Here is a 6000-nt window from a genome sequence, read left to right on the forward strand (position 1 = left end):
CCCACGGCCTCAGGGTAGAAAGGAATCAGAACGGTTCTTAGCTCCAATACCTCTCCCAGGTGCACCTCTTGCCTTGACTATAGCCGTGCCGGAGATGCCCCTCCCCTCGGGCTTATGGTCTGGGGGCTTATGCTCAGCCCCTGCTCCCTGGGCCTGTCCCTCTGCACAGCTACTCAGAGGTTTGTGCACATACACGCTCTCTCCCCAGTCATCTCCTCTCCAGCCACACACCCCAACTGCATCCCAGGCACCCCTCACCTCTTGTAGCTCACGGGACCTGTGTGCAGCCCGCCAAGAGGAGGAAGGCAGGGGTCTCACGGGGCTGCTGCCCTGCCAGGGCCTGGTTTCCTCCTTGCCTGCCTCTGGACCTGCTTCTGACCAAACACGAGGCCGACATCCACCCATCCTGGGGTCTTGCGCTTCCTCCCTCACGTCACTGGTTTGCCACTTACTGTTCTGCCCCCTTCTCAGCCACTTTCCTAGCGCCGAGGGCTGTCTCATGAATTCGAGAAGAGAGACTTCGGTGGGAGCTGGGTGTAACCAACCTTCGAGGCCCGTCTGTTCCGGCCTGAAAGCATCTTGACACATCCCCCTAAAGCCCCCAGACTGCCTTCTGAGGAATCCGGGGCCAGGACCCAGGACCCAGACTCAGCCCTCATCATCCTTGAGGCTGGAGAGAAAACTGGATCAGCGTGGGGCTCAGCAGAACTGGGTGCTCCCAAGGCCTGTGCAGCCACTGAGTCTCCCTCTAGAGCCTGTTGGTGACGTTTTCGCCCTTTCCTGTCTCACAGTGTTACCTAAGCAACATTGATTTCTTGGGCCTTTACTCCAAAAAGTCGGCCTGGAGAGGCTGGCTGTGTTGTGCTCTGTGCGTCTGAGCCCCGTGCTGCTGCTTTGACACTGCTTTTGCTGGGCTGGAAAGGCTGCCTGCTGAGATGAACCCACGAGTAAACAATAGAAGGTCACAGAGGTCAAAAGCAATCTGAACTCAAGCCTTTTAGAACGGAAGGGAAACACAGTTCAACCTGCCAAGCCTCATTTGAGAAAGAACTAGAAGCTGTGAGAGGTCAGCTTGGAATCGCACAGGAAGTGGTGGCAGAACCAGACCAGCTCAGTTCTCCTGACACACCAGCCCCAAAGCTATCACCGTGGTAGGCATGCGTTCATTCATTCAACAAGCAAATTTACTCAGCCAGTCAGCATTATGCTAGGTGTTGGAGCTTCATGTAAACCACCCGGTTAAAAACCCAGGCTCTGGCTTTAAATTCTGATGTTTTCAAGGATTTTAAGCCCCCAGTGTTTCCTCTTCATCTACTAAGTTCTCCAGTCTGCATTTTAATTAAAATGGTAATTTCTATTAAAAACAAAAACAAAACCAGCCTCCGATCAAGGCCAAATGTAAACATGGCCCTGTGTGCCCTATATGGTGGACCTTGTTACTTACTCACTGCCCTTTCCCACCCACTCCCCTTCCCTGCTCACAGAATCCAATTTTTTTGCAGGTGGCGACTGGAGATACTTTAATCTCAAGAAAGATAGGACCTTCCACTAGCTCCTGAGGAAAGTCACGATTGGTTTAAATCCGTCTCGGTAATCTCATTTCTATTTGCTGAATGTTCACTTGTCCAGCCCCTCCCGCAGTCAGGGTACCTGTGTGACCCAGTTCTGGCTAAAGAGAATTCAGCTTAAGCCTGTTGGGAGGCCTTGGAGAAGGGACTTTGCCCCGGCCCCCACTTGCTCCTCTTGACTGTGGTGAGAGAACACCATGCTTGGCACTCCCCCAGCAGTCTTGCTGCCACGGGGCAACCTCTAGAAGTGTGTGTGTGTGAGTGTGTGTGAGAGAGAGAGAGAGAGGGAGAGGATGAGAGAGAATATGTTTGTTGTTGTGCGGTCTCTTACAGCTGAAAGCAATTCTGACCCAAATTTATGCAACAATTTGGCTCCAATAGTTCCAAAAAAATGTCGTAGTTCTGTCTCATCACCTCAATATGAAAGGTATATGGAAAGCAAATATGTAAAAATTCCTGAAATAAAATCAAAGAGACTTCTGACAGTGTCCAGTCAAGCCACAGATGACATTAAGCTGCAGCCATTGCCAAGTTATTCTTCTCCTTTCTAGGGATTCTTGATATGGAGCTTTGCTCATGCTCAGTGAAGTTCCAGACTGACTTTGGAGGCCCTGCCCTGGATTTACTGGGATTTCTTCAGTTGCAAGTTAAACCCACTCTAAACTAACTTAATTTAAAAGAGAATTCATTGACTTACAAAACTGAAAAAGCCCAAGCTGCCTCTGGCTCCAGGCAAAGCTAGATTCCAGGTCAGTCTGTCTGTCTCTCCCCCTCCCTCCCCGGCTCTGCTTCCCTCTTGGGTTTTCACAAAGGTGAAGGTGAAGAACCAGGTGATGGTTCTCCTCTCCTTTCCAACCTGACAGCTGCCCACCACTGACTCCCCGGTGGCGACAGCCTCTCACTGTCTCTTTATGTGATGCTTCCCTAAGTTGTTAACTGATGTTTTCTAGCCATGATTTAAGTTCATGTTTACAAAGCTACTTGGGAGACCCATGAGTTTGCAGGTTGTCAGCCCAGAACTGCTGAGCAGCACAGCATCCATGACAACTGGGCAGGAGATGTGCCGGGAGAGCCCCACGGAGGTGTGCTGTGGGTCACACCAGCACACCTGCTCAACCACTCAGCTACCCTGCCGGGCAAGATGCCCCTCATCCATTAGTGGTATAGACGTTTCCCATACAGAAGTGGAGAAAAACATCCAAAAACAACCGATCTAAAAACAAAAAGGTTACATGGAAAAGAATGAGCACAGGTATATCAAGTAGATGAGACCAGAAAATCAGGGTCATTTAGTATTAGGCAATGCAATTCAAGACAAAAAAATTAAACTGGACCAAATGTCATTTTATGGATCAATATTTTCTGTGGATAAAGAGTAATTTGTGGGACTTCCCTGGTGGTCCAGTGGTTAAGACTCCACGCTCCCGATGCAGGGGGCCCAGGTTCAATCCCTGGTCAGGGAACTAGATCCCGCATGCCACAGCTAAGAGCCTGCATGCTGCAACTAAGACCTGGCACAGCCAAATATATATATATATATATTTTTTAAGAGTGTAATATGCAATTAAAACAGTTTTCTGTACCAAATCCCACCAGAAATTACATAAGGCAAACACTGCTAGAAATGTGTGGAGAATTGAGCAATTGTAATGGAAGGTAGGTGACATCCTTCTCATTTCCCAGCAGGTTATTTGAAAAAAATGAAGAGCAGAGTTGTAAGGAAGCTTTCATGACAAAGCTCCCCTTCTCTGAGACTGCCCATGGTGAGAGAACCTCCTGAGAAGGAGGGCAGTTGACCCTCCCAGGCCTTGACTCTCCTAGGCCTGCCTCCCGTCCCTGAGGGTCCCCTTCCGGGTGGACCATGTCATGCTACTCTGGGGGCCTTGTGCTCCCTTTGCCCTGCAGGCTGGGTATGGACATAGGCCTTCCTCTTAGTCCCCATGACACAACCAGGGCTGGGCTGGGCAGCTCATCAAGGCTTGTCAGATGGTCAAGGCAGAGCAGGCAGGAGCCACAGCACAGCCAAATCTACCACAGGTGACTGGCTAGCTCTGGTCATCAGTCAGAGGATGGGAGGAAGTGCCCTTCAGGATTCAGAAAGGACAGGAGCTACCTTTTCCTCCCTCTAAAGCACCTTATACTGGGATGGATTGGGAGTTTAGGGTTAGCAGATGCAAACTATTATATGTAGAATGGATAAACAACAAGGTCCTGCTATATAGCACAGGGAACTATATTCAGTACCCTGTGATAAACCATAATGGAAAAGAATATGAAAAAGAATGTGTGTGTGTGTGTGTGTGTATATATATACACACACACACATATATGTATATATATATATATGTATAAATAACAGAATCACTTTGCTGTACAGTAGAAATTAACACAACATTGTAAATCAGCTATACTTCAATGAAATAAATTTTAAAATAAATAAAACACCTTACACCAGCCCCTGCTCCAAGTCCTCACTTTCTCTCCCAGGTCCAATTCTTCCCAGGCTGATGGGCAGTGGGAATGTCTAGTTTCTACAGGGACATCTCCACTCAACTTCCCATCATGGTACTAACAGGCTGGCTAGACCACAACACAATCACCCACCGTCTCTCTGTTCAAGAGTCTTACAGCAGTTAATAGCACTGCTCTGTTCTTAAGTAAGTGTGGGTGCGTACCTGTGCTTGTGTGTGTACATGCAGATCGTGCCCATAGAGAAGGCCTTCTTTTCCAGTGCTCATGGATAATTCCTAAAAATGGATCCTATTTCAGGCCATTGTATTAGATATGCTGGACATCACATCACTTCCCATATAATCTTTCTAAGGGAACCTGACCCCATTCCTAGCGCAGCTGGGGGGTGGGGGTGGTGAGCAAGTAACCATCCATTATGGCCACAGGTGATTGGATCAGGAGTGAACACCTGACCCAACTTACGGCAATCAGACCCTTTAGGAAATAAGGATTTTAGGACACAAAAACTGTGGCAAACCGTGGATCTAAAGAGTTACATAAAATTGGGGCTGGTGGTCATGTTGCGCCATGTTCAAGTGAATGAAACTAATCTACAGAGTAGATATTGGAGTAGATGAAAAGAAAGAGGTTCAATAAGAGATTCCCAGCCCTAGAGTAGCTTCCTGGTACTTTCTTTTTCCTCTGAAGTCCAGCTATTGTTCCTCCACTTCATTTCTGTGAGAGTGTTCTCCTTTTTACTTGACTTAATGTGAGTGGGTTTCTCAATAAATATTTTAAAAACAGAAATTGGGTGATGGAAATACTCTGAAATTAGATCATGGAGATGTTTGCACAACATGGTAAATACACTGAAACTACTAAATTGTGTTTGACTTTTAAATGGTAACTTTTATGTTCTATGAATTATATCTCAATGAAAAACTTAAAGCAGAAATTATATGCCGTAAGACCAGATGTTATTAACAAAAGGTTTAGAAATCTAGCCACCAGAACAAGGAAACAGAAGGGAAGGGAACTATCCTAGGTCGTTCTTTTGTGAAAAAGAGAATCCACGCTGCAATTACTATTTTGAATAATGACAGTGAAAAAATATAAAAATTGTGCATGTGGAGGGTGGTCAAAGCTTTATTCAAGGAAAATCATAACCATAAGTGAATTTTTACTAACATAAAGAAAGCAAAATTAAATGAACTAAAGTGTTCATGTCAAGAAGTTAGAAATCAAAAAGCAAAATAAACATAGGCAAGATAACAGAAAGGAATGAATGAAGATTAAAAATAAAATAATAAGATTTTATTTATTTATGTATTTTGGCTGCACTGCGTGGCATGTGAGATCTTGGTTCCCTGATCAGGGATCGAACCCGCGCCCCCTACAGTGGAAGCACAGAGTCTTAACCACTCTACTGCCAGGGAAGTCCCAAAATAATAACATTTTAAAAAGAAAAAGCAATGAGGATAAACGTGGGTCCTAGACATGTCAGTCACAAAGCTTACAGGTCCACCATCCTTCTTAGAGACAGCCATCCCATTCCTGCCTCTCTGCTAAGGGAGGGGGCCCTGGGCTGCTCCTTAAACAAGAGAAGCTTCTGACAAGAGCTCCAGTGAGGCCCTGAGCAATGGAGGCCCAGGATAGCCAGGCATAAAGAGCTCTGTCCAACAGAGGCAGTGTCAAACAGCATGACATCAAAGATGGGAGCCATAAAGGAGACATGGACAACTTTGACTATACAAAATTTAGAACTATTGCAAAGGAGAGGAAAGCTTGAAAGCATGTTGGGTCAGATGTGGAAAACAAAATAAAGTTTGATTCCTACCTCACACCTTACTTCAATATAAATTCCAGAGAAAGAAATACAACTGGCCAAAGAAGATATGAAAAAGAATGTGCAATCTCATTTATAATTGAAATGTAATTCAAACAGTTGTTTTATCCATGAGGTTCACACAAACTAGAAAAT

The sequence above is a fragment of the Mesoplodon mirus genome (assembly GCF_964341445.2).
Source record: "Mesoplodon mirus genome assembly, chromosome: 18".
NCBI lineage: Eukaryota > Metazoa > Chordata > Mammalia > Artiodactyla > Ziphiidae > Mesoplodon > Mesoplodon mirus.